This window comes from Armigeres subalbatus, chromosome 1, assembly GCF_024139115.2.
Source record: "Armigeres subalbatus isolate Guangzhou_Male chromosome 1, GZ_Asu_2, whole genome shotgun sequence".
Lineage (NCBI taxonomy): Eukaryota > Metazoa > Arthropoda > Insecta > Diptera > Culicidae > Armigeres > Armigeres subalbatus.
The window spans coordinates 97,845,684-97,872,186 of record NC_085139.1 but is presented as its reverse complement, the minus strand read 5'-3'; the positions used below and the strand labels follow the sequence as shown (position 1 = coordinate 97,872,186).

At 39.3% G+C, this 26,503-nt stretch overlaps 1 protein-coding gene across 1 annotated transcript in view; it reads right to left on the bottom strand.

Moving 5' to 3' along the window:
- Positions 1 to 26,503, bottom strand: part of LOC134203426 (ubiquitin-like protein 3) — a 291,816-nt gene that overhangs the window by 26,919 nt on the left and 238,394 nt on the right. The gene's annotated exons all lie outside the window — the stretch shown is intronic.

The following is a 26,503-nucleotide window of genomic DNA, read 5'->3' as shown; positions in this document are numbered from 1 at the left end:
TTTGGAAGTTACGATATATGATGGTACAAATATAACAATTGGAACTTTTCGTATTCCCTCCCGCCTTTTTATAGTCACAATCACAATTTACGTATGAACTACGGATGTCATTATAAATTAATGTATAATAATAATAATTCTATTCTTGGTTTTCATATATTTTTTAACCTTCCTCGTTGAAATTGTAGCGTGCCAAAAGCATCCAGAATGTATATCTTTGTCCATATGCCCAACGTGGTCATCGAGGATTAGTAGAGCATTCCAGATTATATTAATCCCCACTTTTTCACTTATTTTGAAAGACATAGACAAAACATTTCTAATTTCGTTGAAGACAGTCCGGCTGCTTTCTATGTAATAAATGTAATAGAATGTTTCAAACTTTCACTTCAGAATAGATATATATTGCCGAACTATTTTGAAATGTTTTAAATGTCATTCCTATTAAAATCAGTAAAAAAAAGTTTCTATTTAAAATTGTAAATATGTTGAGAAGGTCAGTAGCTATCTTTTCTTTTCTTTTTCTATAGGGGAACCGTTCCGTTTTCCATCTCACTGAACATATATTCATCTCATCGCAAAACAAAGAAATAGTGCACCAATCTCATCGTCTGTGTTCGTATCCGCATAAATCGAAAACGACTGGATGGATTTTCTTTATTCCTTCGGCAAATATGTTCGTTATCGTTTTCGACGGGTTTATATGATATTTCCTCATGCAAAAATCACGAGTAAGGTTCAGTAAATCGTGAAAAACTAAAATTAAGAATCGTATGGAAACTTCGCATGGGCAGTTCAGAACGCGCATTCTCCCCTACTTACTATACAGGACAACGTCTACCAGGTCGACTAAGCGCAATAAGCAAACCCAAGCGCAATAGGCAAACATTTCGACATAAGAATAACAAAAGCCTTATGAACTTGTTATCTATCTATTATAATAAAAAGGAATTTGGGTATCCTTCCTGACGATTTAACTCACGAACGGGTTGACTGATTTGCAAGATTATCTCACTAATCTTGAGATCCGGAAGGTTTGTATATACAAAAAGTTGATGAATTTTACGAGGAAATGTAAAAAAAATCATTAGAATACAATTTTGGGTTGAGAAAGCTGTTGTGGAAAACAAAACAAACGCACGGAAATTGATCTAGAGTGCGGTGTTACAAATAGTTAGTTGTGACATTTGCAACACCCGGGCAAAGCTGGGTTTCTTTCGCTAGTAGGTACTTAATAAGAACTTAAACACTACCTCATTTGCCAAATTTAACTCAGATTCAACTTAATAGTGACCGTTCAATAATTTCTAAATAATCCTTGTTACTCATACAGTTATTTATATTTATTATGTTACACAGAAAAAGATTGCTTCCGACAGATATCAGATAATCAGATAATTGTTTTTGACAGATGTCTTATTGGTCTCATTGCTAGGAATAAAAGGGGTCTTCTGCTTAGCCAGCATTGTAAGGAAGAGCCTCTACGCAACTGCCAGCGAAAACGGGCCCAAGCCCAAGGCTGATTCATCTCAACTCCAGCCAAAGGAATAGATATCTGTAGCACCCAGTTCAAACGAAAGAATATCTGAAAAGGAGCTGGAGACTAACAAATTAATTTGAACATGTTCTCAGATCGATTATGGTTCAGTTGATGGTCAACTTTTCCAATACCAATACCAAAGGAATAATACCAAAAACTTATATGCACAATACTTAAGCCATAACATACTCAATTATTAAATTGAATTTTAATACCAAATGCATAACCAATTATTATTCGTTTGGTATTGAAATACCTAAGCATGTATTCTGCATATAAATTTTGGGTACTATTTTTGGTATTTTACCTCTTATGCAAGGCTAGTTCATACCGATTTCTGTTATCGAGGTCGTCGCTTCAGCTCGGGGATGGAAATTCGTAGATCTGAAGGCAAAAAATAGACCTAATTGAGTGGTCCTTAGCCCCCTGCCGAGCTGCTCCTATCCCTACCACCCTATGGGGCCCACCGGAATACGTGGTAACCAAGACTTGGTGGTTTGATGACAGTAAAGGGAGGGAGAGGGAACCTGGACAGTTTGTTTTCCCCGTTAGGCTTATTGGCCAACATATGATGCGTTGTTCCTCAGAGACGCGGAGGAAATTCGAAGCAATTTCCCGGGGAAATTCGAAAAAAAATCCCGCGGAAATTTGAAGGATTTTTCCGTAGAAGGAATTTCCCAAGGAGATTCGAAGGAATTTCCCGAGGAAATTCAAAGGAATTTCCAGAGGAAATTCGAATAAATATCCCGAGAAAATTCAAGAGAATTTAGCAGAAAATTCGAAGGGATTTCCCGAGGAAATTGAAAAGGATTTCCCGAGGAAATTCATATAAATATCCCGTGGAAATTCAAAGGAATTTCCCAAAGAAATTCGAACGAATTTCCCGAGAAAATTCGTAGAAATTTCTCGCAGAAATTCGAAGGAAACTCGAATAAATATCCCGAGGAAATTCAAAGGAATTTCCCGAAGAAATTCAAAGGAATTTCCCGAGGAAATTCGAAGGAAATTCTCAAGGAAAATTTAAGGAACTTCATGAGCAAATTCAAAGGAACTACCCGAGAAAAATCGGAGGAAATTTTAAGAAATTTCCCAAGGAAATTCGGAGGTTAATCGAAGGAATTTCCCGAGGAAATTCGTAGGAATTCCCCGAGAGAATTCGTAGGAACTTCCCGATGAAATACTAAAGAACTACCCGTGAAAATTCGAAGAAATTTTCCAAGGGAATTTGAAGGAATTTCCCGAGGAAGTTCGAAGTAATTTCCCGAGGACATTCAAGGAAATTTCCGAGGAAATTCGAATAAATTTTCCGAGGAAATTCGAAGGAATTTTCCAAAGATATTCAAAGGAATTTTTCAAGGAAATTCGAAAGAACTTCCTGAGGAAATTCGAATGAACTACCTGAGAAAAATCGGAGGAAATTCGAAGGAATTTCCCGAAGAAAAAATCCGAAGGAATTCCCCGTGGAAATATGAAGGAACTACCCGCGGAAATTCGAAGAAATTTCCCAAGGAAATTTGAAGGAGTTTCCCGAGAAAATTCGAAGAAATTTCTCGCAGAAATTCAAAGGAATTTTCCCAGGAAATTCGAATAAATTTCCCGTAGAAATTCAAAAGAAATTTCCCAAGAATATTCGAAGGAATTTCTCAAGGAAAATTTAAGGAACCCCATGAGCAAATCCGAAGGAACTACCCTAGAAAAATCGGAGGAAATTTTAAGGAATTTCCCAACAAAATTCGGAGGTTTATCGAAAGAAATTTCTAAGAAAAAAAATTCGAAGGAATTTCTCAACAAAATTTGAAGGAATTTCTCGAGGAAGTTCGAAGTAATTTTCCGAGGACATTCGAAGGAATTTTCCGAGGAAATTCGATTAAATTTTCCGAGGAAATTTAAATAAATTTTCCAAAGAAATTCGAAGCAATTTTTCAAGGAAATTCGAAGGAACTTCCTGAGGAAATTCGAATGAACTACCTGAGAAGAGTCGGAGGAAATTCGAAGGAATTTTCCGAGAAAATTCGGAGGTTAATCGAAAGAATTTCCCGAGGAAAAAATTCGAAGGAATATCCGGAGGAAATTGGAAGGAATTTCCCGATGAAATTTGAAGGAATTTCCCGAGGAAGTTCGAAGGAATTTTTCAATCAAATTCGAAGGAACTTTCTGAGGAAATTGGAATGAACTACCCGAGGAAAATCGGAGGATATTCTAAGGAATTTCCCGAGAAAAATTGGAGGTTAATCAAAGAAATTTCCCGAGGAAAAAATTCGAAGAAATTTCCCGAGGAAAAAATTCGAAGAAATTTCCCGAGGAAAAAATTCGAAGAAATTTCCCGAGGAAAAAATTCGAAGAAATTTCCCGAGGAAATTGGAAGGAATTCCCCTATGAAATTCGTAGGAATTTCCCGAAGAAGTTCAAAGGAATTTCCCGAGGAAATTCGAATGATTTCCCAAGGAAATTCGAATGATTTCCCGAGAAAATTCGGAAGAATTTTTCGAGCAATTTCGAAGGAATTTCCGAAGAGAATTCGGTGTAACTTGCCGAGGAAATTCGAAGGAATTTGCCGAGGAAATTCGAAGGAATTTGTCGAGGAACTAAAAAGGAAATTCGAAGGAATTTCCCGAGGAAATTCGAAGGAATTTCCCGAGGAAATTCGAAGGAAGTTCCCGAGGAAATTCGAAGGAATTTCCCGAGGAAATTCGAAGGAATTTCCCGAGGAAATTCGAAGGAATTTCCCGAGGAAATTCGAAGGAATTTCCCGAGGAAATTCGAAGGAATTTCCCGAGGAAATTCGAAGGAATTTCGAGGAAATTCGAAGGAATTTGAGGAAATTCGAAGGAATTTCCGAGGAAATTCGAAGGAATTTCCTGAGGAAATTCGAAGGAATTTCGAGGAAATTCGAAGGAATTTCGAGGAAATTCGAAGGAATTTTCGAGGAAATTCGAAGGAATTTCCTGAGGAAATTCGAAGGAATTTCGAGGAAATTCGAAGGAATTTCGAGGTAATTCGAAGGAATTTCGAGGAAATTCGAAGGAATTTCGAGGAAATTCAAAGGAATTTCCTGAGGAAATTCGAAGGAATTTTCGAGGAAATTCGAAGGAGTTTCCCGAAGAAATCCGAAAGAATTTCCCGAAGAAATTCGAAGGAATTTCGATGAAATTTCCTGAGGAAATTCGAATAAATATCTCGAGGAAATGCAAAGGAATCTTGCAAGAAAATTCAAGGGAATTTCCCGAGGAAATTCGAAGGAAGAGGCTCCAGAGAGGACAAATTAAGCCACCCACCACGAGTTGTTGGTGATGAAATCGAGGTGGTTGAAGAATTAGTGTACTTGGACTCACTGGTGACCTCCGATAACGATACCAGCAGAGAAATTCGGAGACGCATCGTACGTACTTTGGACTCCGCAAAACGCTCCGATCGAATAGAATTTATTTGCCACCGTACCAAACTGACTATAAATCTCAACGGACACGAGACCTGGACGATGCTCGTAGAGGAACAACCCGCACTGGAAGTCTTCGAAAGGAAAGTGCTGCGTACCAACTTTGGTGGGGTGCAGATGGCGGACGGTACGTGGAGGAGGCGAATGAACCACGAGTTGGGAGCGGTTGGGAGAACCATCCATCATTCATCAAGGAAATTCGAAAAAAAAATCCCGAGGAAATTTGAACAAAGCTCCTGAAGAAAATAAAAAACCCAGATTAATCCACCTAGCAGTGATGATGCCTTTCTCGTGCATTATAAAATATATTGAAAGAATCACATTAGAAAGGTCAAAAAAGCTCTTTAGGAGAATAGATCACATTTTTTCGATCATTTTGCATGTTTTTGCATTAGTTAAAATGTAGTGCCACCATTTTTGGAAAAACATTTTTTTTTCGGTTTTGAGTTGTCTTGCCAAGGGGCCCCTGGGGAAAAACAATGATTTTTCAATAATTCCGAAATGCAATGTCCGATCGAGCCAATTTTCAATAGCAAACAATGGGACCGCATTCCCCGTCGAATGCAACTTGTTGCGAGTAAATCGGATAATGCTAAGTTCCAAAAAGTGTGTCTACAAAATTTGTACACATACACACATACACACACACACACATACATACATACACACATACAGACATCACCTCAATTCGTCGAGCTGAGTCGATCGGTATATGAAAATCGGCCCTCCGGGCCTCCTATCAAAATTTTGTTTTTGAAGCAATATTATAGCCTTTACGTACACTTAGTGTACGAGAAAGGCAAAAACACGAGGAAATTCGAAGGAATTTCCCGAGAAGATTCGAAGGAATTTTCGGAAGAATTTGTCGAGAAAATTCGAAAGAAGTGCCCGAGGAAATTCGAAGGAATTTCCCGAAGATATTCGAAGTACTTTCCAGAGAAAATACGAAAGAATTTTTCGAAGAATTTCGAAAGAGGAAATTGGAAAAAATACAAGTGAAAATTTGAAAAAAAAATTCCCGAATAGATTCGAAGGAATTTCTCGAAAAGATTCAAAGAAATTTCCTGAGGGAATTTTAAAGAATTTCATGAGGAAATTCGATGGAATTTCCTGAGGGAATTTTAAAGAATTTCATGAGAAAATTCGATGGAATTTCCCGAGGAAATTTGAAGGAATTTCCTAAGAAAATTCGATGGAATTTCACAAGGAAATTTGAAAAAAAAAACCCAAGGAAAACAAATCGAATGATTATTTTGAAAAAAATCGGAAGGATTGCACAGAGAAATTTATAAAATTACTCCAGGATATGCGAAAGAATAATTTTTCAAGAATTTTCCAAGGACACTCAAAAAATATCCTAAGAAAATTGGAAATAATTCCCCAAGGAAATTCGAAAGGTATTTCCAAAGAATTTCAAAAGAATTTCCCAATGAAATTTGAAAAAAAAATCCCACGAAAATTTGGGATAATTCTCGAGGTAATATGAAACAATTTGGCAAGGAAATCCGAAAGATTTGTTCAAGAAAATTCGAAAGGATTTCCCAAGGAAAAAATCCCAAGAGAGATCGAAAGAATATTATAAAGAAAAAAAAAATTAGAGAAGAAATCATAGGGAAATTTTTTTTTTTCGATTCCCCACGATTTTTTTCCAATTTCCCACGAATCTTCTTTTGATTTCTAATGGGAATCTGTATTTAATTTTTTGAGAACATGTTCATGAATTTGTTCGCGCGATGTCGCCCATCTTCAGGGCAATGTCCGAGTGATTACTTTCTAGTTTTGTACGTCTTTCGTAGCTATGGAGATATATGCCTCGATGTGGTTGGGAGGAGCTCGATTCCTCTCTAGATATCGGAGCAAGTTTTGCACGGCTTCCGCTTCAGGAATACAAAAATAACGTAGAACACAATATATCGAACAAGTCAAGCGTGGCAGCAGTGAATCGGACGAATTCCAGGAAAATTCTCATAGGAATTATGTAGAATTCTGTAAGCTACATTGTTGTCATTGCCACAATTTGCCACACTAGATGCACACTCTACTCATGCAATGAAGGACAACGAAAAACTTCCAATTAATAACTGATGAAATGCTAATAGAAATCCACACAGCTAGAAATATTTTGAAAATTTACGTTAATGTTGATGCACATACTATTTGTACAGTTAAAATTTTTGAAAAATACACGCTATGGAAATTTTTGAACCTATAGTTTTGTGTTCAATAGCTTCTAATTTTACATCTAGCTTTGTCTTGTACGCAATGTTGTACAAAAGCACCATAGTAACGACGACCTGTAATTTTAAAAAGTGATGGAAAAATGAGTCGAATCAAACGGAGCCTTTTTGTTATATTTCCAGTAGCCTTGCGAGCAAAGGCGTAGGATTGCCAATCCGGATATGGCGAGTTCGATTCTCGGTCCGGTCTAGGATGTTTTCGGGTTGGAAACATTCTCGATACCCTGGGCATAGTGTATCCATTGTACTTGCTTTCAATAAATAACTGAGGAAATAGAATACTAAGTTGAAAAGCAGGCCAAGCTCCAGTTGGAATGCAGAGCCATTGAAGAAGAAGAAGAAGAAGAATACAAAAATATGCGTTCAAATATTTCCATAGCGTGTAATTTTCAAAACTTTTAACTGTGTTGTTACCTTCCTGTGCGCCTTATTTTGCTGGCAAATCCGTTCTTTCACCCATAGTAATCTTGAATGATCTTTCGGACAAATCACGCATCTGATCTCGTTAGCATTACGACAACAAAAATAGAGCTACTTGCCTATTTGTTATTCATTGAATAGTATGTTAAGATCCATTCGTTTCTGGTATGATCCAGAATGTGAGTACAAGGCTACATTATCCTACAAGCATTTTTCTATGATCTAGCTCTGCAAAATCAGGCGTCGCAACGCAAGCAAGGATTTAGAATTAAACCCAATTAAAAGTGCTCACACGCCAGGGAAGCACATCTCTGGAATATAGCGGGATGTAGCAATATGGAACAAACCCTGAACCCAAACTTGGTTCAAAACTGTAATTATAGTATAAACTGATGAAAGATCGCTTATACTATAATTTTATAAACCTCAGTTTTCCAAAAAAGGAGGTTAGTGGTAAAACAAGTTCTACTATCCATGATTGAAGTAACTCTGGCAAAATAAATCAATTTAGAAGTTTTATCTTGAATTGCAACAAAGGATTCACCATTTTTTTGTGCTTGTATCGTAAAGGTTGTTTCACAATTAGTTTGTTTTAATGATAAAAAAACCAAGGGGACCTCCTAGAATCATCTCCAAATTGGTTTCTAGTAACCAAGCTCATGACCCTGATTCGAATTTCTTTTCCAAACAACATCCATGCTCTGAGAGGCTGATGGCGCCTGGCAGTGACGAAGCATGAACAAAGCGGAAAATCGCTTGCGCAAAAAGAGTGAAACCATACGCGTACGCAAATACAGGCGTTCTGTGAGTTTTTTTTTCGTCTCAACAACTCGACTGGCGCTGTCTGGTCTCCGGCCGTTTGGGAGGTGACCACGCCAACAGCAACAACAACCAGCTGAATTGCGTTACCAACACCGACCGACGGACGACGTTGAGGGGGCAGGCAGAACAACAAAAGCGAACTTCAAGCCAATCTCGGGGCAGACCGCCAGCGGAGAAATCGCATTCATAAAACATGAAACCCGATTAGAATGAATGACGAAATCCACGACGACGACGACGAACGGTCTACGGTGACCTTGAAGGCCGTTTCAGGAATTTGAGAATCGTTCAATTGATGACGACATCATGTCGAGGGGGGTAGCAGACAGCAACGACGACGTGTGCGTCTGGTTTGGCGTGACTGATGCTTGATATGTGGTTGTGGTGGCTGCGGTTTTTGTTTGCTAATCGAATTATGAAACGCAACACAAATAAATACTAGTGTACCATATGAATGAGTAATGGATGTCTTTACATCAATCATCTGGGTTCTATGTTAGAAGACAAATGGAGTGAAATGGGATAAAAAAAATACGCGGAAAAGCAGAACTGGAACGGTGGAACATGGCGCTAGTCACACGCTGTCATCAACTCAGTGACTGAGTAAAATTGTATTGCTCTTTCTTTTTTTTTCGTATGGAAATTTTACTCAATTTCCCTCATAAGCGGACTACTCATAGTTTTGCGTAATATTTTCTTGCGAAAAAAACAGACCGGCAATACAATTTTACTCAGTCACTGAGATTTGATCTACATGGCAGTTTGGAGTGGCTTAGGATGATTTTTGTTATGCGAATGCGATAAGACTCCAGAAAACTTTTAGCACTGTGCCGTCGGTGCCGTCAGAGTTCCAAATTTTAAAACCTTGCTGGAATACGGGCGAAAACCGTAGTAGAAAGTACTCTTTGTCGACTTCCTCTTTTCTTCAATGAAACTGACAAGCAGTAGTAAATTGGTTGGCATTTCACTACTGAGCGATAGAAAGCAAAGACAACTTTTGTTTATGAGTAAGCTACAAAAAAATGAGACTTGGACCGACAGTCAGTTCAACGGATAACCCACAGCCTCAAATCAACATTTACTACGCAGCAAGGAAAATGCAGGAGATGGCGTTATGGAGGGAAAGCAGGCATTAGAGAAGAAGCATTTGGAGGAACAATCTATCCCATATTGTTACAACGATTTGCTATTTGAGACGAAGGTGCAGCAGGTTCAAGTGCAGGACTTTATTATCTCTACATACAGACAGGGTGACCATATTATTTTTTTCCAAAGGAGGACAATTCACCCGAATCATAGCGAGGACATTTGGTTGAAAAGGAAGACATAAAAAATATCGATCGATTTTAAAATTTTAATATGATTAAGAATATTATATTTGTTGGAATTTTGCACACTAAAGTTTTTTGGAAGAAGTGTTTGTAAATCGAGGCAAATATGACACTTTCTTCTACTTTATTACATCTCCAGATGGAACATTTCCGACTCTTTCGATAGTTTTTATTAAGCACTTAGTTATAAACCGTTTTTATAAAGGAAGATTTCGAATCAACAGTAAACAAATGTTGAAAATTCTTATTCTAGCCTTTTTAATGATATTCCACAGAATTACAAGAATTATCGCATTCAATTCTGAACATTTAACAATAGATAACTGACCGAACATTTGGTTCCATAAGGACCGATCACAAGCCCCACATCTTTTTCCTTACTGTATGAAAAGTCTTCAAAGTTCTCAACTGGAGATATTCAAAACTGTTAAGAATTAGACTGAAGAAACTCAAAACTATTCAAATTAGTTAAGATTTCTATTCCGTTTTAGATATAGCATGGCGGTTGCTCCTCGCCTCACATATCCAAGAAATGTACGTTGAGATACGTTCAAAAGGCAATTCGATGCAATACCATTTTTTTCCTAATCCATTTTTTACAATTCCGATTCTCATATCTTCGGCACCTATTACAGTAACTCACGCATTTAATTTTTGATATTTAAATACATTGATTTTATTCGTAAACTTTAATAAAAATATTTTATATTAGAAAGCGAAAAAACGCAATCGTGCGCTTTATTTGCGAAAGGATCTCTGTTGTTTGTAATACTGTTTATTAAACTAAATTATCTTCAGAAAAAATATTCATGCAACTGTGTAATCAAAATATCCAAAAGGAGGACATCTGATTTTTAATGAAAAAGGAGGACATGCCCTCTTTTCGGATACCATATGGTCATCCTACATACAAAAGTATACAGAAAGCCGAAGATGTTCAATGTTGTCTTGTTTGCCAAAACATATGCGTGTCCACGGTCTCTAGATATGGATATCGAATCATAAAAAGCAGGAGTTACATCCAACCAGCGGATGACAATTTTAATACAGTTCTGTATATAAACCTTGCAGAATCTGTGTATAATTTTGGAATATACAAATTCGGAACAGTTCGCTCTGGGACACGACTCAGAACAGTCGTATAACTGAGATCGAAGAAATTCACATTTGTGTGCAGTTTTTTTCCGCTTCGGTGAAGTTAAAGGGAGCGAACTAAACACAGTTTATCTTTATTTCAGGGGACAATAGTGTCGCACTATTGATCTGTGCGCGTGAGATCCACATTACTCTCTTCTCTTCCGAATCATCCCACTGGACATAAGCTACTGCTACCCGATATTGAGAGTCGGGTGAATAGAGATGGCCTCAGGGTCATCTCTGCTGGTTGAGGGGAACCCCTTTCCCCCTGACATCAATCGAAGAAAAGCATGGAACGATGGGAAGGAAACAACATCGGTAACTGTTGACGGAAGCTATGCTGGTCGAAGACAACCTGAATGGATGGATCCAATTAATGGAGAGTTATCGATACTCCTGATGAAACCAGCAAAAGAGAACGACGTGCTACCCGACAAACGTTTCATACGCAAATCTATCGAAGCTGCAGTAGGTACCATCGAAGACGCCCGACCAGAAGCTAGAGGAACGCGGTACGTGTTGAAAGTTCGACAAAAGCGGCAAATTGAAAAACTGCTCGCCTTAAAACAGCTTATTGATGGAACAGCGATCTGTATCGAGCTACACGGAACACTAAATATCAGGAAATGTATAGTATCGTGTCAATATGGATTGAACCTTCCCGACGACGAACTGACATCGCTTCTAGGAAGTCAACGTGTAATTGAGGTACGTCGCTTCACCAAACGAGATCCGAAGGATAAAAGAGGTTTATCCCAACTAATACTATGGTACTGACAATTCAAGGAACAACAATCCCTGATTTTCTTTATTTCGGATATGTAAGGGTCAGAACTCGACCCTATTATCCAGCACCTCTACAATGCACTAGGTGTCACAGATTTGGTCATTCCAAAAAGTTCTGTACGGAAAAGGAAATATGTGCGGATTGCTCTTCGGAGCATGCTGAATCTACACCTTGCGTAGCTGATCCCCTCTGCGTAAACTGTAGCGGGCCCCACAGCTCAAGATCAAGGGATTGTCCGGTTAAACTCGCCGAGGCTAAAATTGTTAAAATTAAAGTTGATCAAGATGTATCGTACGGCGAAGCTAGGAAAAGACACCAAGCGACAATGGAAAGTAATGACCAGGAGCCAGCAGCGAGCTCGAGTCCATCCATCAAGGATCTACTGAAAAAACTAGATGAGAAAGATCAAGAAAACGCCAAGTTAAGGATGCTTTTGCAGAATCTAATCAAAGAAGTTGCAGATCTAAAGAAAAATAATCATCCATCTGTATTAGCTACAACAGAAATACCAGAACAGCTTACAATGGACACATCAGAAGAGCAGAAAGTCTCCAAACGACAACGAAGCAAAGATATATCACCGACTGTCCTGCAAGGTAATGGAAGAAATTCACCCCCCTTAAAGAAGTCTTCCAGCGCAACATCCCAGGTAAATCCACAATCCGCTCCCAACAACGAAGAAGAAATCAAACACACGAAGAAAAACCAAAAGAAACATAGTCACAGCCACTCCAAATTTTGCATTTCTCCCGATCATCAAAACGGGTCCGATTGGTCAGATCCAAATATCTAACAAACTACTAGAATTCGGCCAATTTCCTACTTCTCCTACCATCATTCAATTCCAAAGATAACAACTCGATCACTGACGCTTTGGCCTCTACTCCTCTGAATAGTATTAACACGGGCCGACATCAATTTATCACTAATCCCACACAAAAACCAGTAAAAGCAACCGCAATGCAATGGAATTTACGCGGCTACCGCGCAAGACGATCAGAATTGCAAATCTTAGCCCAATCTCATCAACCCGATGTCATTTGTCTTCAAGAAACTCTCTATCAACCAAAATGTCCTACTTTCTCAAATAATTACGATTACTACTGTTTACACCCAACACAAATAACCGATTGGGGCGGAGTAGCAATTGCAGTGTCCAAAAGTATACCTCATTTAAGAATCCCCATAACTACAAGTCTCCAAGCAATTGCCGTAAGAGTGTCTTAGCCTTGCGAACGAACATACGTATCCCTGTATATTCCACCTTCTCACGATAACAACACATTAAAAGATGAACTTCGAGAACTTATTCCTCAGTTACCCAAACCTTTCGTCATAATGGGTGATTTAAACGCGCATTGTGAAATTTGGGGAGGACTTTCCACAGACTTGCGTGGGAAAACTCTAGTAAGTATCATAGGTGAATATGAATTGACAATTTGGAATGATGATTCCATGACATTTTTCTGTCCAGCCAACGGAAATCAATCAGCTGTGGATTTGACGCTGTCGTCTGATCCAATGAGCAATCTTAGCTGGCATGTGGATGATGATTTACATGGCAGTGATCATTTTCCCATTTTCTTGTCACTTCAAAAACTTAACTTCCTGTCATATTGCTACCCCTAAATGGATTTTTCGAAAAGCGGATTGGGTCGAATTTCAAAATAGAATAGAATTAATGATAGATCCAAATATAACTTATATAGATGCTCTAACAAATTTGATATCAGACATAGCCTTTTCCTGTATCCCGCGATCATCTGGACACACAGGTCACAAACGTGTCGCCTTGTGGAGAAATGAAGTATCATCAGCAATCAAAAATCGTCGCAAAGCTCTAAGATCTCTCCGCCGTTTGGAAAAATCTGACCCTCGGATTTAAGAATCCCTGCTGAATTTTCGGAGGCAACGCAGCAATGCTCGAAAAGTAATAAAAGATGCCAAAGAACAGAGTTGGAAGACATTTGTGGAGGGTGTTAACATACACTCCTCGTCTTCAGAATTATGGAAACGAGTAAATAGTTTACAAGGTAAAATTTCGAACACTAAAACCGTTATTAAAATTAATGGAAGTACTATGGACGAGCCTATTGCGGTATCAGAGGCTTTAGCCGACCATTACGCTAAGGTATCCAGCCTAGAATCAACTTTTAACGAAAACACAGTTGATACCCTGATTCAATCGGAGGAACAAACTATGAACATTAAATACAATCAAGACATTACTCTTAGGGAGTTAGACTGGGCATTACAAAAATGTACAAGCAAAAGCTCTGGGTCAGATGATATAGAGTATCCTCTGCTAAAGCATTGACCAGTATCAGGAAAATTAGCATTACTACGTTGCTACAATCAAGTTTAGAATACAGGTTTGATCCCAAGTAAGTGGAAGGAATCTATAATTATACCTATTCTCAAAAAGAATAGAAGAGAGGGGTCTCCAGAGGATTACCGCCCCATCTCGTTAATAAACTGTATAGCGAAAGTGATGGAAAGAATCATTAACAGAAGACTGATAAGCCATTTCGAAAATGAAAACCTTCTGGATCCCCGGCAATACGCTTTTAGAGCAGGACTCGGAACGGACGTATATTTCTCCGAATTAGAAGAATTTTTGGACAATCCAATAAAAGAAAATCAGCATTGCGAATTACTATCGATAGACATATCTAAAGCTTATGATACCGTTAATAGAGAAATTTTGCTCAATAATTTGACGAAGATGAATATTTCTGGTCGAATGTACGAGTATATCAAAAACTTCTTAAGCGACCGCACTTTCAAGGTACGTGTAGGATCCGTATTTTCAACTACTCGATCAACAGCTCGGGGTGTCCCTCAAGGGTCCACATTATCGGTTACATTATTTCTGTGTGCGATCAATCCACTTTTTAGTTCAATGCCTTCAAATGTTCAAATGTTAATTTACGCGGATGACATAATCATCGTAGCATATGGAAAACAAAGGAAACGTCTTAGAGCCAAAATACAACACGCTGCTGAAAAAGCCATTGAATGGCTTTCATCCACTGGTTTCAAAGTCGAAGTTCCCAAATGCCAACTGCTTCATACATGTTCAAATCGTCGCCATCGCGGACCAGTACCTAGTATCAAAATAGAAAACAACGTGATTCCATCTGTCAAACAATTAAAAATATTAGGATTGACTATTGATAGTAAATTCAATTTCATGAAGCACGCTGCAGAACGAAAAAGCTCTACTACAAAAGTATTAAGCATCATCCAAATTTTGGAGGGAAGAGTAAGAGCATCTCGTGACACTCTGATAAGAATTGTTAAAACTTTAGTAATACCTCGTTTATTCTATGCATTTTCCATTTCTAGTAGAAGAAAAGATACGGTACTACCAATCATCAAACCTATTTACAACAAGGCTATCCGCTTTGCTTCAGGAGCTTTTTACACCAGCCCTTTAGTAGCAATTTGCTGCGAATCAGGTAAACTCCCTTTTGAATACCTCGCCTTATCAATGGAATCACATACTGCCATAAGAATGATGGAAATGGGTCGTACAGACCAAGACCTAGTTTTGATACGAAGGGCGAAGACCTCGTATGAATCCAAAACTGGTCAAATTTTTCCAAAAAATATCGCACTGTTCCGCTGGGGTCAACAAAATTGGGGCTACGAATAACTAAAAACAGACTGGTCGATGGCCAACAAAATTAGGGCTGGAGCTAATCCCCTCAAAGCCCAATCATGTTTCAAAGAACTATTACAGAATAAATACCGATCATTCTGTAAAATATATACAGACGGATCAAAAAGTGAGCACAAAACTGCATATGGAATCTATTCAGCTGATCTTACAATAAAAGGAAGAATAAATGACCAGTGTTCGTTTTTTTCAGCTGAAGTAATGGCTATCAAGCAAGCTATATTGAATTCTCCAAACCAAACAAGAAGTGTGATTTTCACGGACAGTGCTAGTTGTATAAGAGCTTTGGAAAGTGGACATTCGAAACATCCATGGATTCAGGAGTGTGAAGAAGAAATCAAAACTAAAGACATTATCTTCGTTTGGGTGCCTGGACATGTTAGAATACACGGCAACGAAAATGCTGATAGATTGGCTAACGAGGGCAGATTATGCAATACGATATACGACGAAATTGCTGGTCCAGACGCAAAGAAATTTATCGAAAAATCTATTTGGAAAGCTTGGCAGCATGAATGGAATCTGCTAGTCCAGGCACACAATTAAATACTATAAAGGAAAAAGTTACCCAATGGACAGATCGGAGGGACCAGTATGAGCAAAAAGTTTTAACAAAGATCAGGATAGGCCACACACGAGTAACACACGATTACCTGTTGATTTCCTATTCCGACTTCCCTCTTTACACGACTTGTAATTGTAGACTAACTATAAAACACATTCTATTAGATTGTACGAAACACAACAAAATCAGGCAAACTATGGCTATAACTGGAACATTGAAACACATCTTACAGAATGACGAAAAAAGTGAGGATAGAGTAATACGTTTTGTTAAAGCAATAGATTTAACCAAATTATTGTAATATTTGTGTATAAAAAGTTCAATAAAAAATGACGCGAATGACCCATGTGGTTAAAACGTCTAAAATAAAAAAAAAATCCGGAAGATTTTATTTCAAGCAATGCATTGTATCGAAATCTTACAATGTTATATTATTGTAATACAGCTCACATTTCTTGTATTGGAACCATGCAGGAATGTGTGTGCCAATATGCTGTACAAAAATTGATAGATTTTTTTTGGGTGTAGGCAAGAAGTGGTTTCGCAGGCAATTCGGTGTCTGTTAGGAACATTTAGCCGAAAATGGTATTGTCGAAATCGACATACAACCGAACTGATCATTTGTCATAAAAGACCATTTGGCCGAACGGATCATACGACCGTAAATATCGAGGAAGAGTAATTTGGCCGAAACCCATTCGGCCAAAAGCCATTTGGCCGAAAGCCACTAGGCCGAACAAACCATTATGCCGAAAAGCATTTGGCCGAAAGTCATTTAGCCGGAAGGGTCATTCGGCCGAAAGGGTCTTTTGAACGAAAGGGTCATTTGGCCGAATAGGACATTTGGTCGATTAAGACAATTAGCCTATTAGGACTTCTTCTTCTTCTTCTTATTGGCATTACATCCCCACATTGGAACAGAGCCGCCTCACAGATTAGTGTTCATTAAGCACTTCCACAGTTATCAACTGCGAGGTTTCTAAGCCAGGTTACCATTTTTGCATTCGTATATCATGAGGCTAGCACGATGATACTTCTATGCCCAGGGAAGTCGAGACAATTTCCAATCCGAAAATTGCCTATACCGGCACCGGGAATCGAACCCAGCCACCCTCAGCATGGTCTTGCTTTGTGGTCGCGCGTCTTACCGCACGGCTAAGGACGGCCCGCTTCTCACTACTCACTTTTTATAGTGACCAGTGAGAAGTTAGTAGTGAGATGTCTCACTTCTCTCTCCTCATTTCTCACTTCTCACTGTAGAGGTGGGAAGCGCGAAGTGAGTAGTGAATCGTCTCACTATTCACTTCGCGCTTATCATTTTTCACAGTAAGAAGTGAGAAAAGAGTAGTGAGAAGTGAAACGTTTCACTTCTCACTCTCCATTTCACACTTCTCACTGCTAAAAGTGAGTATTACCAAGTGTGTAGTGAGACGTCTCATTACTAACTTCACGCTTCTCACTTCTTACAATGAGAAGTGAGAAATGAGGAGTGAGAATGGAGACGTCTCACTTTTCAAATGACCTATTCAGTCAAATGATCTATCGGCCAAATGACCCTTTCGGCCACATTAGTGAATTTGAAAAGTGTGGATCATTGACATTTAAGAAGAGAGAAATAAAAAATAAACCGTCTCACTTCTCACTGTGAAAAGTGAAAAATAAGCAGTGCGACTTCTTCTTCTTCATACTGGCATTGCATCCCCCACTGGGGCACTCTCAGCTAAGGAGGACCCCTGAGAAGTGCGACGCCTCACTTATTACTTCTCATACTTAACAACGCGGAATACTTATCACTTTTCACAGTGAGAAGTTAGATTTTTTTTGTTTTTTATTTAAGTGATTTTGACTATGATGGTGATATTTGAGGTTATGGCTTTCAGTCTTCTTATGCTCAAAAACGGGTTTTACGTTTTTATCCAACGTTTCGGTTACATATATTGTACCTTTATCAAGGAGTTAACTAAGTCCCGTTTTATTGTTACATTGTCTTAGCATAGAACGTTTTGTCACAACTTTATGTCCCGTTTTATTGTTACATTGTCTTAGCATAGAACGTTTTGTCACAACTTTATGTTAAATCGCCGATTTAACATAAAGTTGTGACAAAACGTTCTATGCTAAGACAATGTAACAATAAAACGGGACTTAGTTAACTCCTTGATAAAGGTACAATATATGTAACCGAAACGTCGGATAAAAACGTAAAACCCGTTTTTGAGCATAAGAAGACTGAAAGCCATAACCTCAAATATGTGATTTTTTAATTTCAAAATTAAGTTCATCACTAAGAGAAGTTGGTGGTGAAGTGGTGAGAAATGAGATAAGAAAAGTGAGTCATCTCACGTCTTATTTGGCACTTTATATGACATGAGACAAATTAAGTGAGAAGTGAGATGTATCACTTATAACTCAATATTCATTTCTCAATTTTCACAGTTTGAAGTTAAAAGTGCAAATTGAGAAGTGAGAAATGAGAATTGAAGCGTCTCGCTTCTCATATACCACTTCTCATTTTTCGCTTCTTACTGTGGAGAGTGCAAAGTGAGAAGTGATAAACGAGATCTGAGGAATGCTCATCATTTCTCTCTTCACACTTCGCACACTCCTCTTTTCTCACTTCGCACCTTTCAATTTTTACAATAAACAGCAATAAACCAAGCAGTACACTTGTCTTAAACGATTCCAGTCATAGTTGCTGCAACCAAATCGGCCTGAATAATAATTCTTTTTCTTATTTCTCACTTCACATCTCGCGACCATTTCGACTAAACGACCTATTCGTACAAACGACTTTTTCGGCCAAACGACCTGTGCCTTAGGACTATGTCTATTTCTGCCATGTGTGTTTTGGCCTCGTGGTTTGTTCGGCCGAATGGCATATTCGACCAAACAACTTTTGGCAAAATTGACCTTTCCCGAAGGAGAGAGAACAGTTTTCTGGTGGAATTCTATCTTGAAGAGTCACCTGATCCATTATGTCTCGATTGGACGGATGGTCAACAACGAGACGGGAGTGAGTCAGTTGAACTGAAAATTTTCGAAGTGAAGCAGCGAAGTGGACGAATTGCACTTCCACTTCGGAAGTAGTCGGTGTCAGTCTCGTAAATGATTGATGTAGGGGCTGACAAGGAAACTGCGAAATGTAAACGTGTGTCAAAAACCTTACAATCACTCACACCTGAAGAAACTTCATACTGCCCGCATTTCCTCAAATGGACGTTGAATGACAGACTAGGTTAGGTGAAGACTGTAATAAATTCCATCAACCATACGCGTACTTCAACCGAGGTAGTGTTCTTTTTTTTACTGTAAATTTTTATGGCTTATAAGTTCTTCACTAGGGGAAGTGTTCACGGCCGTCATATGTGAAGTAGAATCCATGATTAACTCTGGATCTTTACCGTATTTACCGTCGATTTGTTCAAACCAAGTGGTCTCCCATCTCGTCTTCATCTTACAATGCTCGAAAAGATTCGAAGCAACCTGTGAAGCTTTCGACAGATAAAGGATCTACAATAGGGTGCCAATAAAAATGACATTTTCGAATCTCAAAAAACTACATTGCTCACAAGTTTCATTACCCCAGAATATGACCCCATGCAAAATTTGAGCTCAATCGGACATGATTTAGGGGTGCCTAAAATTCATCAAAGTTTTGAAATTTTTACCCATGAAAATTCTCCCAAGGGAGGGCCAAAGGAAAAGTCGAAAATCGATTTTTTGTTTTTAATGCCAAATGACTTAAAAATGCATGGAACGTCGAGATCTGATGTAATAAATAAAAAATTGAAAAAAATCGGTTTTTCTCTTAGAACGTGAAATTTTTTTTAATCGAATTTCAACACTGGACGATACGCAAACGTTTTCGTAGCCAAAAATATCCCCTTATGTAAAATTTTTTCTCACATGGTGGATTTTTTTTGTTTTTATATGCCAAAGGACTCAAAATGCATGAAACTTTGAGAATTATTTTTTTGAAAAATTGGATCGATTGGAAAATCGATTGTTTTTGGAATTCGGAAAAAAATCTTATGGCGAAAACAATTTTACATCGAATTTAAAACCGGACGTTACGCAAACTAAATTCAAAATTTTGATAGCAAGATTTTGAGCACCTCTAAATCATGTCCGATGGAGCTCAAATTTTGCATAGGGGCATATTTTAGGGCTTAGGAAATGTTTGCGTAACGTCCGGTTTTTAAATTCGATGAAAAATTGTTTTCGCCATAAGAAATTTTTTCAAAGTCCCAAAACAGTCGATTTTTTTCAAAAAATTAATTCTCAAAGTTTCATGCATTTTGAGTCCTTTGGCATCAAAAAACAAAAAAAAAATTCCCCCTTGTGAGAAAAAAAAAGTTTTGATTAATTTTGAGCACCCCTAAATCATGTCCGATTTAGCTCAAATTTTGCCTAGGGGGACATTTTTGGCTACAAAAACGTTTGCGCATCGTTAGTTAGAATTCGATGATTCTTGTTTACCATCTGAAAAAAAATTTAAGTCCCAAAAATGTTCTAAGAGAAAAAATCGATTCCCCTCTTGGGAAAATTTTCATGGGTAAAAATTTCAAAACTTGATGAATTTTAGGCACCCCTTAATCATGTCCGATTGAGCTCAAATTTTGCATGGGGTCATATTTTGGGGTAATGAAACTTGTGAGCATTGTCGTTTTTTGAAATTCGATGACATTTTTTCCCATACATTCCATTGGCAGCCTAACCACAATAAGAAGTGACTGGAATCTCTGTCAACACATCTTGGATCAGTTTTTGTGGATTCAGAAGTACGTACCGATCATTACGTGGCGAACTAGCTGGTTTGCTGAGGGGGAAGGATTGTATGGCTGTAAGTCGTTTCGCCAAATTGAACCGAAGCAAATATTAGGCCGAAAATGTCATTTGGTCGAAAGGGACATATGGCCGAATGTATCGTTCGGTTGAACTAGTCATTTGGTCGAGAATTCCGTTTGGCCAAAATGGTTGTTGGGGCCATTGGACGGGACATGTCGATACAAGAGACATATAAACGGTTATTTGGCAGAAAGAGTCATTTGGCTGAAAATGATATTTAACCGAAAGGATCATATGGTCGAACAATATTGAATGTGAAAAGTGTAACGCGATGAATAGTAATTGAGAAGTGAGAAATCAAAAATGAGAAGCGCAGAGTGAAAAGTGAGAAATAAACAAAAAGAGGTGAGACCCCTCTTCTCACTCTGCATTTCGCACTTCTTACTGTGAAAAGTGAAAAGTGCGAAGGCAGTAGTGAGAAATGAGAAGTGAAAAGAGAGGAGTGAGAACTGAGACGTCGCATTTCTTACTTATGACTCCCTATTTATTGTTACCAATTTCTCATTGTGAAAAGTAAGAAGTGCGAAATGAGAATGAGAAGAGAAAAGTGAGAATAAGAACCTGAGAAATGAGATGTGGAAAGTGAGAAGTGAAACATTTCATTTCTCATTTTTTACTTCTTATGAGAAGTGAGAAATCAGAACTGAGATTGAGACGTTTTACTTCTTACTCCTCATTTCTCACTTCTTACTTTTCTAACTAAACCAGTCAAAGACTGGAACCCTCTATGATGAAGAATAATACAAAAATTTATATTGAGAACGTCAAGCATATTGCAGTAAGTATCCAACGGTTGACGAATTCAATCACAAATAGGGATAGATGATAGTTACAATGTTATTCGATCAGAAGCCGCAGGTAGTGAAGATAATATAGATATCCATAATCACACTCTGTTGAGAAATAATGATGTTGAATTGCATCATGCTTTAAAGCACAAAGAATCAAATAAAACCTAAAAGAATGCTAAAATAATCGTGATTTCGGTATGCAACAACAATATAAAACTAATAACCAAAATTTTATATATCCATTAACTGAAAGACGCAAAGACGCAATAATTATTTGGCTGTAATAAATTGTAATTCACTTTCCAAAATAAGTCATCGATTAATTAATCTTTCTGGGTGATTGTTTGGTCAATTAGTTATTTGTAATCTTTGGATGATAGAAATTATTTGCAGCCAAACATGTTACTATGTAATAGCAAACGCTTCTACACCCAGCTTGTTAGACGGACACGAAACTAAACTTTCAAATTCGAAATCAAGATCATCCGTCTGCTCATGGTCAAGAGTATGGGTAATTAACGATTGCGTTTGATTTTATAACTTTTTTTCTCATACAACACCCATGATTGCTTTTTAACTTGGCTTCAAGCTAAAATCTGCTAGGCACCAGCGAGGTGTGAAACATAAAGTGCAAGAAGAGGAGGAACAACATCAACATGTGAAGATATGAGTAGAATTGCGAAATATGTTGACGATGGTTGGCGAATAAGATATCAAACAGGTGCTAAAACACTAACAGTCTGACATTTTCATCAACCTTCCTTTCACTTTTTAAGTTCACTCAAAAACTAATGATGCATACAGAATAAAATAAAGGACTGCACTAAAAATGTCCGTTAGAAATTAAAAACAACAAATATTTCAAATCCTGCTGACACGATCAAAAATTCTCTTCTTTAAATTATGTTAATTATCTTATGGAACGCTCTATCTTCACTGTTCTATGAACATACTGTTCGGCAAAACACAATTGACGACAGCAGCAGAACAAAGCCTTAATTTTCTGGAACCAATCAGTAGTCAAGATCTTCCTCCTTACAGTGTTATCACCATCGCATACCAGACCAGACATATAAGAACGGAAACCGAACCATTTGCACGTATCGTTTATATCCGTAAATGGAGAACAATATTGTCACTGCGGTACGTGACGGCGTTGCGCTCTTATCGGAGCAAGGTATCGCAAATGTCTTCGGACAAGAAGTGCCACCTTGCGGTAACTGCCGGTGCTAGAAGCAGCACGGAATGCGGAATGCGTCTTGCAGCAACGTTCAATGTCAAAGCTGAGACAAACAATTCAGTCACTCCAGACCTTTATTGGACTATTCAAATTATCATTCTAATGTTCCACTTACCTTCGATTTTTGGAAATCAGTGACATCACCTGAGTGTTCCGCGCGGCTCGAATTATGGATCGCGTTGGTCCATGTGGGTGCCGTCTGCCCCCTAGCGCTCTGTCTCTGAAGGGCTGGAAGCTGCTTGCAACGATAATAAGCTAGGAAATGGCGTAATTGAAACCCGCGACGCGGCAGCCCCCTGCCGTGCGAAGCCCATTTAGATCCCCTTCATAAAATGCCGCATATAATAGTAAACAAAGAGCAGATAATCTGTTGTTATGTGAAGCACCATCAGCAGAGGCTAGAGGGCGACGAGACGACCGACGCTTTCGACCACACACTAAATGGCACCTTATTTGCCGGACAGATAGGTCCTACGTGTTATGGGCGGACAATTCGCTTCATTTTTATATGCGACGGCGACGACGACAACGACTATAATCCAGACCAAACAATGACGCGGTGCGTATGCGGTTTGCTTTTTGTTCGTTGGAAAAGTAAAAGAAGGATATTCGCAGATTGGGCGATTTTGGCGTTCATGATGTGGGGGAAAACACTTGTGTTATCGATTTTATGAATGTAAACATCGTTTTAGAAAATTAATAAGCGCACCTGATAGGAAAAGTTTATTCTTTCGAGTACTGACCGTGACGACAACTTTTTCAGAATGTTCTTGTTTTGATTGGGTTTTCATAGAGACAAGTACTGACGAAAAATAAAATGGTATCTTGTGTGAGTTAGAATAAGACAAAAGTGTTGCTGTTGGCTGCTTACAGTTGCATCTTGCAGTTATGTAGTAATTTTATCAAGGATTTTCTGGAATTCGTTCCAGAAGTCCCAATCAACGTAGTGTTGCGAGTATGCAATCACTGATAGTGAAAACCGTAAGTTACGGCCCGTAACTCTGGCTAAAAACCCTTACGAGATGTGGTATGAAGTAAGTAGACCCCCTACTGTGCTTTACCTCTTAGTGTCCTTTTTATACTTATGACCAGCATATGGAATAACTATAATTTGCTTTTAGATGACCCACCTATTCCTATTAAATGTCCTTGTAGATGGTATCTTTTGAGTAAATCATAAAAACGCAACACAATCAAACTTAGTTTCCAAGTTGATGACATGATATAACAAATTTACTATAACAAATTATATAACAAATTTTACTATTAATATATGAATAACAGAATTGCAAAATATATTTTTAGTTTGTTTGATATAGTTGCTAAAATAACAAAAAAATAACAGACAATGTTCGAGCAAATAGATAAAAATAAAATCAGTTATTATAATGTTATTATAAGAGCAAAACAATAGCAAAATATTTGCAGAAAAGGAAATATGTATCAAAAATAGTTATTATTGATGGGCCGTACACTTATTACGTAAGCAATTTTTCTAGGCTTTTCCGCCCTCCTCCCCCCATGTAAGATTTTTCCCATACAAATATCTTTTTATTTATATGGAGCGTCCCCCCATAAGTGCTTACGTAACCCGTGCAGAAGCCATGAACAGAATAACAAAACATGATATAGATTTGATTGATATAAGAGAAAAAAGAACAGGCAACAATAGCAAAAATTTGCACCGAAATATCATTTGAATATCAAGATATGCTATCGCTAAGAACAAACCAATGGCACATGATATTTATCACTTCTTACAAATAGCATAACTTGATCTCCTCATGATATTTTAGTGCAAAATTTTGATATTGTCGCCTGATCTTTTATCTCTTATATCAATTGGACATGACTTATTTTATAACGAAACATGATATGAACTTGTTTGGAATAAGAGTTAAAAGAACAGACGAAAAGAACAAAAAATTGCACTAAAATATCATAGAAACATCGTATTCCGGAGGAAATCCTGCTCGGATTCAGAAGAAAATCCTGCTCGGATTCTGGAGGGAATCCTACTCGGATTCCGGAAGGAATCCTGCTCGGATTCCGGAGGAAATCCTGCTCGGATTCCGGAGGAAATCCTGCTCGGATTCCGGAGGAAATCCTGCTCGGATTCCGGAGGAAATCCTGCTCGGATTCCGGAGGAAATCCTGCTCGGATTCCGGAGGGAATCCTGCTCGGATTCCGGAGGGAATCCTGCTCGGATTCCGGAGGGAATCCTGCTCGGATTCCGGAGGGAATCCTGCTCGTATTCCGGAGGGAATCCTGGTCGTATTCCGGAGGGATTCCTGCTCGGATTTCGCAGGGAATCCTGCTCGGATTTCGGAGGAAATCCTGCTCGGATTTCGGAGGAAATCCTGCTCGGATTTCGGAGGAAATCCTGCTCGGATTTCGCAGGGAATCCTGTCCGGATTCCGGAGGGAATCCTGTCCGGATTCCGGAGGGAATCCTGTCCGGATTCCGGAGGAATCCTGTCCGATTCCGGAGGAATCCTGTCCGGATTCCGGAGGAATCCTGTCCGATTCCGGAGGAATCCTGTCCGGATTCGAAGGAATCCTGTCCGGATTCCGAAGGAATCCTGTCCGGATTCCGGAGGGAATCCTGTCCGATTCCGGAGGAATCCTGTCCGGATTCCGGAGGAATCCTGTCCGGATTCCGGAGGGAATCCTGTCCGATTCGGAGGAATCCTGTCCGGATTCCGGAGGAATCCTGTCCGGATTCCGGAGGAATCCTGTCCGATTCCGGAGGAATCCTGTCCGGATTCCGGAGGAATCCTGTCCGATTCGGAGGAATCCTGTCCGGATTCCGGAGGAATCCTGTCCGGATTCCGGAGGAATCCTGTCCGGATTCGGAGGAATCCTGTCCGGATTCCGGAGGAATCCTGTCCGGATTCCGGAGGAATCCTGTCCGGATTCCGGAGGAATCCTGTCCGATTCCGGAGGAATCCTGTCCGATTCCGGAGGAATCCTGTCCAGATTCCGGAGGGAATCCTGTCCGGATTCCGGAGGAATCCTGTCCGGATTCGGAGGAATCCTGTCCGGATTCCGGAGGAATCCTGTCCGATTCCGGAGGAATCCTGTCCGATTCCGGAGGAATCCTGTCCGATTCCGGAGGAATCTGTCCGGATTCCGGAGGAATCCTGTCCGATTCCGGAGGAATCCTGTCCGGATTCCGGAGGAATCCTGTCCGATTCCGGAGGAATCCTGTCCGGATTCCGGAGGAATCCTGTCCGGATTCCGGAGGAATCCTGTCCGGATTCGGAGGAATCCTGTCCGGATTCCGGAGGAATCCTGTCCGGATTCCGGAGGAATCCTGTCCGGATTCGGAGGAATCCTGTCCGGATTCCGGAGGAATCCTGTCCGATTCCGGAGGAATCCTGTCCGATTCCGGAGGAATCCTGTCCGGATTCCGGAGGAATCCTGTCCGGATTCCGGAGGAATCCTGTCCGGATTCCGGAGGAATCCTGTCCGGATTCCGGAGGAATCCTGTCCGATTCCGGAGGGAATCCTGTCCGGATTCCGGAGGAATCCTGTCCGATTCCGGAGGAATCCTGTCCGATTCCGGAGGAATCCTGTCCGATTCCGGAGGAATCCTGTCCGGATTCCGGAGGAATCCTGTCCGATTCCGGAGGAATCCTGTCCGGATTCCGGAGGAATCCTGTCCG